The sequence below is a fragment of the Mya arenaria genome, chromosome 16 (assembly GCF_026914265.1).
Source record: "Mya arenaria isolate MELC-2E11 chromosome 16, ASM2691426v1".
Lineage (NCBI taxonomy): Eukaryota > Metazoa > Mollusca > Bivalvia > Myida > Myidae > Mya > Mya arenaria.
The window spans coordinates 15,988,130-15,998,990 of NC_069137.1; positions in this window are offsets into that span (position 1 = coordinate 15,988,130).

The window sequence follows — 10,861 nt, forward strand, 5'->3', positions numbered from 1 at the left end:
ACTCATTGTAAACGTTGTTAACATTCAAATAAGTACTTTCTAAAACGGTAATGAAAACGCTTGTGATAATATATCTTGACCCATCGAATACAATAACGATGTAATATGTGCCCGTCAAAAGCAATAAAACAATCAAATTGAAAAGTGAACAAGAATCGCAATGTGACAAAACCAGGCTTTTAATGATTGGCAGAAGATATTCAGTTTCAACTCTTTCTTCTAGGTTTTGAAACAGTGACCTTGATTCGAAGGGCCCTAAACACAATCCCATGGAAGACCTCCATGAACTATTCCTACTCATCAAGTTTGATCACAGTTTGTCAACCATAACTGAAACAGTAATCTACTTTTAGTAACCGTGACCTTGACCCTAGTGGGGCAAAAAGGCAATCCATGAAAGCTCTGCATAAACTTGTCCTATAAACGTTTATAAGTTTGGTCAAACGATGTCCACCCCTACCTAATTTATTCAGTACAAACCATATTCCTATTTTGACCTTGACCTAGACCAAAACTCTCGGGGCTGAAAACACAATATCAGGAAACGTCTCTTTAATATTTATGCAAAAGGATACATAAACAAGCTCGGTAGCAAATAGTTTAAACATAAATCCAGTTCAGTGGCACTGGGCAAACGCCAAAGACATGGAACTCAAAATCACAAACAAAAAAACATAAAAGAACAGCATAAAACTCCACAAACTGCACAGTGCATGCATATACTTTATATAAAAAATAGGTATGTTTATAAAGAGTTTTAAGTACCGCTTTGGAACGGTCGGTAAAATGTTAATTTACTGGGGATTTAAACTCTTCCTTTATACCAAATTTGGTACCAATATAAAGACCCTTACTTAAGTTATTCAATATCATCCTTTTTTCTATTAATACCTTGACCATGATCCTAGGGGCCTCAAACGCATTCCCATAAAAGGTCCCCATACACTCTTTGTATATACCAAGTTTGGTCTCTTTATGTTAAACCTATCTAATATTATTCGATACATAAGGCGACTTTGACGATGCCCTAACACCTGACCGCCCGAACAATGACGCAAGTCATTCAAATTACTTGTATTCCCCTTTATGAAAATGCTGTAAGAAATTCTATCAAAAGAAATTAAAATAAATATTTAAAAAAAACATTCAAGGGCATTTGTATCATTTGTATTTAGGGCTAAAATTGAGCTATGTTCCTCGTTGTAAGCTGGTCGTCAATAATTCTGCGAAGTATTAAGTGCATTGAATGAAGGGTATAGAAGTGTTTTTATGAAAATCCCAAATTGCCCTTAAACTTTAACCTGCCCTTAAACATTAACCTAAGTCAATCAGGGACCATAACTTGTTTAGAGGATAATGTGGAACCTCATTTTGTGATGGTCCTGAACAACTGTGTGAAGTATTAAGTTAATTGGACGAATGGTATAGAAGTTATTAAAAAATATCCCAACCTGCCGTCAAATTTTAACCGAAGTCCCATAATCAACCAGGGGCCATACTTTGTGTAAAGGTTAATATGGAGTTATCTAACCTCATTATGTGATGGCACTGAACAACTGGGTGAAGTATTAAGTCAAATGAATGAAGGGTTTTGCACTAATAAGTGAAAATCCCAACTTGCCCTAAAATTTTAACCGGACGCCGTAGAATAGCCCTCCTTATTCTTCGAATAGTCGAGCTAAAAATCTGCATGTTAAAAGAAATAAAGTTTTTTTTAAAAAGGTCAATCAAGGACCATAATTTGTAGTAAGGGTTAAAAAGGAACTATGTTACCATAATACACTAGTTACTATAGATAGTAACGCATTTGTACCAGGATTTCGCGATTATATAATTGACTCAGCGATTATCAGTTTTGCGGTCCGGGCCGATTATCGATTAATATTTTGAGGCCCTTAGAAAGTTCGCACGTGAATAAAATGTCTTAAAATCATTTTTTGAACACATTTATTATTTAAATACGCCAACACGAATGTATTTAAGGAAGATATGTAGTGTTTGATGGCCAATATGAACCGTTAGGGCGGCGATATTTTTTATTTTTTTGTTGACATTTAAATACAAAACAAATGAAGCGGCAAAATTGAATTTACTTGAAAAACAACAGATGCTCATATATGTTGACATCCATAATACGAGGTATTGGTTTATTTAAGTACAAACAGTCGTTCTCCTTGCTAAGTGTTCATGTTTTATGTTTAATGAATTGAATTCAGTTATTCAGGACATGAACAGAAAGCTGTCAGTGATTCGTACAGAAAAATTTCGAAAGACGTGTTTTTGAATTTTCAATGTGATCAATTGAAACTAGAATGGGAACATAAAATGACAAAAAATGTTGTTTGCCTGTTTATCCCACTCTTAAAAATTAAATACTAAAAGTAAATTCAATTTAAGAGTGAGTTAACCCCTCGTAGTCAAGCCAGGCCGAAATAGACAATGCACTACTGGATTGCAGGTAAACTTTAAACTAGCAAACAATCAAACAAATATGAATAAAAGAAAATTGGCCTTCGTGCTCATTATGAGCCACTCGGACCAATTATCACTATACGGCCCGGCGACGCCGTGCAGTAACCTCTAATTATTGTATGGTGGTCGTCATTTATAATATTAGCGAATAGTTTAATTATTTGAATGAATGGTATAGATTTTCCTAATTATAATCCAAACTTTAGCCTAAATTCCTGAGTCAGTCAGTGGCCATAGCTTGTATTAATGATACTATCGAGGTATATAGCCTCATTGTGTGATGGTCCTGAATAAATGTGTGTTAAGTATTCTGTCAATAGAATTAAGGTTAAAGAAAATATTAATTAAGAAATATCCTAACGGTAACCTGCCCTAAAACTTAATCCAAGTTCCTAAGTCAATCTGGTGCCATAAATTGTTTAAAGTACCTTAGGATAATATGGAGTAATATCACCTTATTATGTGATAATGCCTCTGAACAACTGTGTAAAATATTGAGTTTAAAATTAAATAAAGTGTATTAGGCTGAAATGAAAATCTCAAGTTAACCGAAAGCTTAACCGAAAGCTTAACCGGCCGCCAGCGCCTACACCGATGCCGACACTGACGCCGACGCTTGGGCATGTAGTATAGACCTCTTTATTCATTCATATTGTTACGTTTTCCCTTCATCCATACGAGTTCGGCCCGGCCTGTCACTTAGTACCTTGACGTTGAATAATACATAAATATAGTAAAGCTAAAAATGATTCATTTAAATAAATGTTCAGATATCACATAGTCTACAAATACTGAAATGGGTCACTCATATGTTAACCTACATAAATACGGTATTACTGATATTTGTCTGACAAGATTTAAACATACATTCAACATCTACAATGTTCCGTCCGGGTGAAATAAAAAGTTAAAACCCCAACTTGAATAACACAAGATGGATATATCAAATATATTTGTGTCAAATGCATGAATCTATATGTACATTTAGTTCGCGCAATTTACAACGAAAGGTTTAAAATGCATTTTATACGAAAAACTCAACTACATAATTCGATTTATCATTAGAAACGTTAAAACATATAAAAGAACCGTAGTTACAGTTTGGATTTCATTTGAAATACAATATTATATATAACACAAGTAAAACCAGCAAACACATATATTTCAATATACATGAAGATACATTGTATCACTAGGTGTAAAATTGTTTGGGCAAATTCAATCAGCAGCGCATTGTTTAGCAATGGTAAAGCATGTAATGCTTGGGTCAATTAAAACTGCTAAAACATTGTAATATATCTAAGTATTTTAAGACGCATATATATAAGTAAGAAAGGATAAAACATATAAAATAACCACAGTTACAGTTAGGAATAAACCTGAATAACAATATTATGAATCGCACAAATATATCAGATCTCTGATATATTTATCTCTGAGAGACCTCTGATATGACGCATATGCCCTGGGTAGGATTGAGTAAATTGCCGCTTCACATGTGTCTCTCATATATATATATATATATATATATATATATATATATATATATATATATATATATATATATATATATATATATATATATATATATATATATATATATATATATATATATATATATATATATATATATATATATATAAATGTGTTAGCGTTTCAGAGAGACACCTGATATGACGTCGTAGTTTACTTAGGAGGAATCATCACAACATATTTTACAATGAAATATAATATCTACTGTGTGTATTCTTAATGTTTCCGTGAACAAACTTTCTCTGAGGAAGCAACATCACATAGGTCACACTTATGTATGTGGCAGCTTAAAAGTATATGTTTCTGTAAAATGCCTTATTAAGAGGAACAAGCATCACAGATTCAAACATGCATGACTTCCCTTCTGTATGCATTATCGTGTGTTATTTTCATCAGTTGCATGAGTGGTATCAGCAAGACCTGTATATCCAATTTCTTCGATCTGTATGCATTAGCATTACAGAGAAAATGTAGTCCCACAGACCTCACATACTTAGTATAAAATTATCTGAATCGCATTTGTTCTAACTTGCATGGCTTCTTGTGTGTAATATCATATGAGTTTGTAACTTCAATGGATTTTAAAAGTAGTTCCGAAAATTGATGTTTTCACTCCTTTTTTGTAGTGAAAATATCAAATAAATATTTTCACTGTTGTTATTTCACTGATAAAACTCCATCTTTCATCAAAAAGCATGAAAGAAAAACCTTTCATTTAATTTTATCCAAAACATCATCACGCTTGAAGAAAGCGAACACGTTTTGGTGCCAATGTAATTATATAATAAGGTCTCTTTTTTAGACTACTGACTATTCAATCAATAACAACGACACTGAAGTTAGGCCAAATGAAGTCATTTGTTTCCACTAACATTTCCAAAAAAGATAGGTAGGTAGACATTTCAATCTTCATTTTTAGAACCTGGATAATGTACCAAACCGACCTGTTTTAAGGTATATCACCAATGTTAACACTTTTGAACATAAATGGTTAAATTTTAAATGTCAACCAATTGCATTTGTTTTTTAGAAAATGAGAATCAATATCGCATTTGTTTTTAAAAAAATGAGAATCAATATCCAAATATCGGCACAAAACGAATAGGGTCGGGAGGCTAAATTAGATCAATCGGGTTAGTGGAGACAAACATTTATTTATGACTTACATTTCTACGTTTTTTGTACAATATTCATAATTGTACGATGCAAAATATAGTTTAAAAACTATTTAATTTCTTATTGACTAAAGAAACCGTTGAACTATAAAGATTAATTTAAAAATGACGTACACACTTATCAATGCATAAACTGTTGTTGTTGCTGCTGTTGCTTCTACTACTTGTACAATGACTTCTATGGCTGGTGCTGTTGCTGTTTCTGCTGCTGTAGCTGCCTCTAATGAAAATTCCTATGTAATGCTTCAGGCATGGGTCTAGTACAAGACTTGATTGCCATTGAGTAAAATAACGATAAAATAAGTGTTTTAAGAATATTAACGGGAAAACTAAAGTCTCAAACATGTGTGCGTACTTTTTCGGAAGTATATTCTGGTCATTGATATCGAAATTAAAATATGTTTTGTGTTAAGATCTAAGGTAATTGTATACTACTTGAGGACATTTTCTGTTTAGAAATTGAATACCTTTATCTTTATTGCTTAGCGGTTGATCTTGGGGAAATATAAACCATTTAGTATCGATAATTGTTTTCAAATAAAACTGACATTGTGCGTACTTACTCAACGTGAAAGAATATGAGTGTTTCATCCTCTCCCCCTGTTCTCCCTAGAAGCTGGAATACGGCTAAAACCAGAATTTAGAGTACTGCTTACTTTTGGACTGACATCCGGAATATCAGTTAGGATATTTTTTGAATAAACGTAACAATTGCTTGATGTGTGTGCATTATATTTATACCTTAGCTCCTCTGGTAATTCTATTGCAATTGTTAGTTTTCACTAAGACGTAGCGACATGAACAAAACTGTGAAAGCCTGTTATGCCAGAGACCAAGAATCAAATTTAAACAAATTTTGACCTTCTTTTATTGCACATTTTGTATCTATTTACACTTTATATCTGTACTTACGAATTTAGTCAAGGCTCAAATTTGTATTTCGTTTTATTACATTCACTCATTATTTAATTTATTTATTTGTTCATATAATATTGAATCTAAATCCCTTTGTTAGATGACACCTCAGTTTGATTCCATAAGCTCATATCATAGTCAAATCAAATGTCTACGCATCGAATAGTTTCATGAAGATATAAACTGACACCGGCAGTAGAATGACCATAGGTGTTGCCATTGGAGTAGATTGACCATCATTGTTGCTATTGGTGGCACTGTTACACAAATCAGTCGTACAGACGCAAAGCAGCCCTGACACGCCATTCACATTGACTGTAGAGCAACCCGTGGCAATGTCTGTGTTCGTCTCACAGGCTCGAGCCACCACTGAAATTGAGTAAAGGTGTTTGTCGAGTTCGTTCAATGTATGAGCAATATTTCATTTATGTACATTAATAAACATTATATTGTTCTTGTAACGTCGAAGGCCGTACTGCTTTTCTTTTTGAGCAGCCAGTGTGTCCCGAAAAATGTATCTTACCTGTCAAATCAACCGCTTCTCCCTTCCATGAAGAACATACAGTAAAATCCGTCTCTACTTTGCCGTCGACAAAGGGATCAGCACAGTTTGCACAATCAGTGACTGAATCGCAGGAAAGCAGTTAATGGCATTCGCTCCTGAAAATAATGACACAATTTAAATCTTCTACGCAATTAACTCAATTCACGTGTAGTTGTTATATAAAAGTCACCACAAACAAAAACAGCTTGACTTCAGCAATTATCATACATATGAATTTGAATAAACCTTTTTAACACGTCTGTTTTCAACTTTTTATTTTAATTACCCAAAATTGCCCATGTCTTAAGAATTATTAGATGAAAGATAAATCATGCTCAAATAGGTACATATAAACAAAAGCTATAGCTGCAACACGGATGTGTCGACAGTCAACCTTTTTTGCAATAGCGATGGAGCTGACCATTAGTAGGTGTGCACATGTTGTTATCAAAGATTAAGAACATGATTTTAAAAACATCGGTGTGATAGAGGTCTTCATAAGGTGTAGACAGAGACGACTACATAAGACGTAGACTACGACTACGCTACAGTGATTAAGGACTACATTTGATGAACACTGCAACAACTAATCTACAGTGATAGAGGACTGCATAGGGTGTGGGTACAACACCTACTCTCACGTGATGGAGGACTGCATATGGTGTAGAATAGAATACCAGCTCTACAGTGATAGAGGATTGCACAAGGCGGAGAATGCAACATCTACTCTACCGTGATAGAGGACTACCTACGATGTAGACTGCAACAACAACTCAACCGTGATAGACGACTGCAGAAGGTGGAGACTAGAAGAACAAAACAACAGTGATAGAGGACTGCATATGGTGTAGGCTACGACAACTACTCTACCGTGATAGAGGAATGCATATGGTGTAGACTAAAACACCAGCTCTACGGTGATAAAGGACTGCACAAGGCGGAGAATACAGCATCTACACTACCGTGATAGAGGACTGCATAAGGTGTAGACTACAATAACTACTCTATAGTGATAGGTGACTGCATAAGATGTAGACTACAACAATTACTCTATAGTGATAGAGGACTATATAAGATGTAGACTACAACAACAACTCTAGCTCGACCGTGATAAAAAACAGCAGAAGAAGGAGATAACAACTACTCTACAGTGATAGAGGACTGCATAAGGTGTAGACTACAACAACAACTCTACAGTGATAGAGGACTGCATAAGATGGAGACTACAACAACCCTACCGTGATAGAGGACTGCATAAGATGGAGACAACAACAACTACTCTACCGTGATAGAGAATAGCAGAAGAAGGAGACAACAACAACAACTCTACAGTGATGGAGGACTGCATAATATGTAGGCTACAACAACTACTCTACAGTGAGAGGAACGCTACAATGTGAAAAAACTACAATATGGAGTACAATGATAGAGAAGTGCAGGAAGCGGATACTTCAAAGTTTACTCTACAGTTATAGGGTACTGCTTAAAGAGAGCCTTAGACTAGAGCGTAGACTACAAAAACTCTCCTCAGTGACAGAGGAATGCAGAGGGACAACAACAACTACTTTACAGTGATAGAGGACTACGTACAGCGGAGACTTAAACACTTGCTTTACAGTAATAGGGGACTATATAAGGCGGATACTACAACAACTACTCTACTGTGATAGGGGACTACAGAAGGAGGAGACTGTAACAATTGGTTTACAGTGATAGGGGACCACAAAATGCGGAGACTTCAACAACTGCTTTACAGTGATAGAGGACTATATGAGGCGGAGACTTCAACAACTGATTTACAGTAATAGAGGACTATAGATTGCGCAGACTTTAACAACTGTATTACAGTGATAGAGGGCTACATAAGGCGGAGTTTTCAACAACTGCTTTACAATGATAGGGGACTACATAAGGCGGAGACTACAATAACTGCTTTACAATGATAGAGGACTGGGGACTGCAGAAGGCGGAGTCTTAAACAACTTCATAAGGCGGAGGCTACAATAACTGTTTTACAGTGATAGAGGACTACATACGGCGAAGACTTTAACAACTGCTCAACAGTGATAAGGAACTTCCTAAGGCGGAGGCTACAACAAATGTTTTACAGTGGTAGAGGACCAAAGAAGGCGGAGACTTCAACAACTGCTTTACAGTGATAGAGGACCACAGACAGCGGAGACTTTAACAACTGCTTTACAATTATAGAGGACTACATAAGGCCGAGACTACAACCACTGCTTTGCAGTGATAGAGGACTACATAAGGCTGAGACTACAACAACTGCCTTACAGTGATATGGGATAACAGAAGGCGGATACTTTCAGAAATGCTTTACAGTGATAGAGGTTTACATAAGGCTGAGACTACAACAACTGCTTTACAGTGATAGAGGACTACATAAGGCGGAGACTACAACAGCTACTCCACAGTGATAGGGGATTACGTAAGGCTGATACTTTAACAATAATTCTACCGTAGTAGAGGACTGCATAAGGAGGCGAAGTTAACAAGTACTCGGCAGTAATAGGGGATTACATAAGGCTGTGACTTTAACAATAACAGTGATAGAGGACTGCTTAAGGAGGAGACTACAGCAACTACTCTACAGTGATAGAGGATTGCACAATGAGGAGAATAAAACAGCTACTCTACAGTGATAAAGGACTGCTCCATGGGGAGACTAAATAGCTATGCTACAGTGTATTTGGACTTCATAATGGGAGGCAAAAACAGCCACTCTGCAGATACAGAGGACTGCCTAAGGCGGAAATTCTAACAACTACTATACAATGACAGAGTACTGCAACATGGGGAGACTTGAACAGATATTCAACGGATATAGAGGACTGCCTAAGACGGAGACAACGACAACTACCCTACCGTGATAGAGGACTCCACAATGGGGAAATTAAAAAAGCTGTTCTACAGTTTTAGAGGACTGAATAAGGCGGAGTCTACGACACCTACTCTTCAATGAAAGAGGTCGACTGCTGTAGGTGGAAACTCAAACAACTACTGTGATATAAAACTGCAGAAAGTACATCATATGTTGTGAATCTATTTTTATTATTGTTTTTAAGAATAACAGAGGAAACACAATATAATGTGAAATTCTAAGATAATCTTACATGGATGAATGCTAATCCCAAAGCCGTCTGATTAATTTACTATGCAACTAATATCTAGTTAGAATTAATGCTATATCACCCTTTATTTTTCGATTTGGTATAAGCATTTGTTTTGAACAATAAACAGTATATATTAGCAAGTAAGGTCTGAATTGAAACTTCAACTAATGTTAAGCCTTAATATTTCATGATTCTTCTGATAGTAATAATGTGTAACAATTGAAATTGATATTGATTGCTAAATAATTATAATTTAACTTGAATTGGAATTTTATATATATATTTGTTTTTTTATTTAATTCTTAAATGATTTTTTTTAACATTAAATTGTGTTTAAATGCATTTAAATTTGTATATTTCAAAAATTACGTTTAATTTAATAGTTTTATATTAAGAAAATACGCCGGAACACATTTGATAAGATGTACAATGACTGGCCATATAATATATAAGAAAGACCTTTATAGTATCATATTCTAAAAGGTATTTCCATCTTACGTAAAGTAACGTTCAAGCAATGTTGTTGATTTACAAAAATCAGAGAACATCAATTTAGTATTGTTATAACATGTTTTGCATCCAGCCATTACAGAATATTTCGTTTATTAAATATTTGACTTTAAAAACCGCTACAAAAAGCGATCAGAACAATCAAGCAAATAATAAGATGCTTTAAGTCCATTTTTCTTATATATGTTTTTTTAAATTTAGCAAAAGTCTTCAACGTTTGAACAATGAATGTACAAACACGACAGGGGACATTTTTTATACGCGAACTCAAGTACCCTGATAACAGATTGCACGGTTATTGTAATCTGAATAGCGTAAGGGACAAGATTGACGACGCAATTTAAAAAAGGCATTATGTTTAAACCCATCGCTTTCAATATTTCAATGTCATTATCACTGTTTATTTTATATTAGATTACTTCAAAATTGTAGCTTAATTTTCTTTCATTTTTATTTGAATTGTCCAGATTCTTTTGAATGATTGTTCATATTTAAAATATAAAATAACAAACGATGATAATCGTGAATGTATCATCCAAATGTCAAACGGGTCAATGAATTATTTTAGCAAACATAATTGA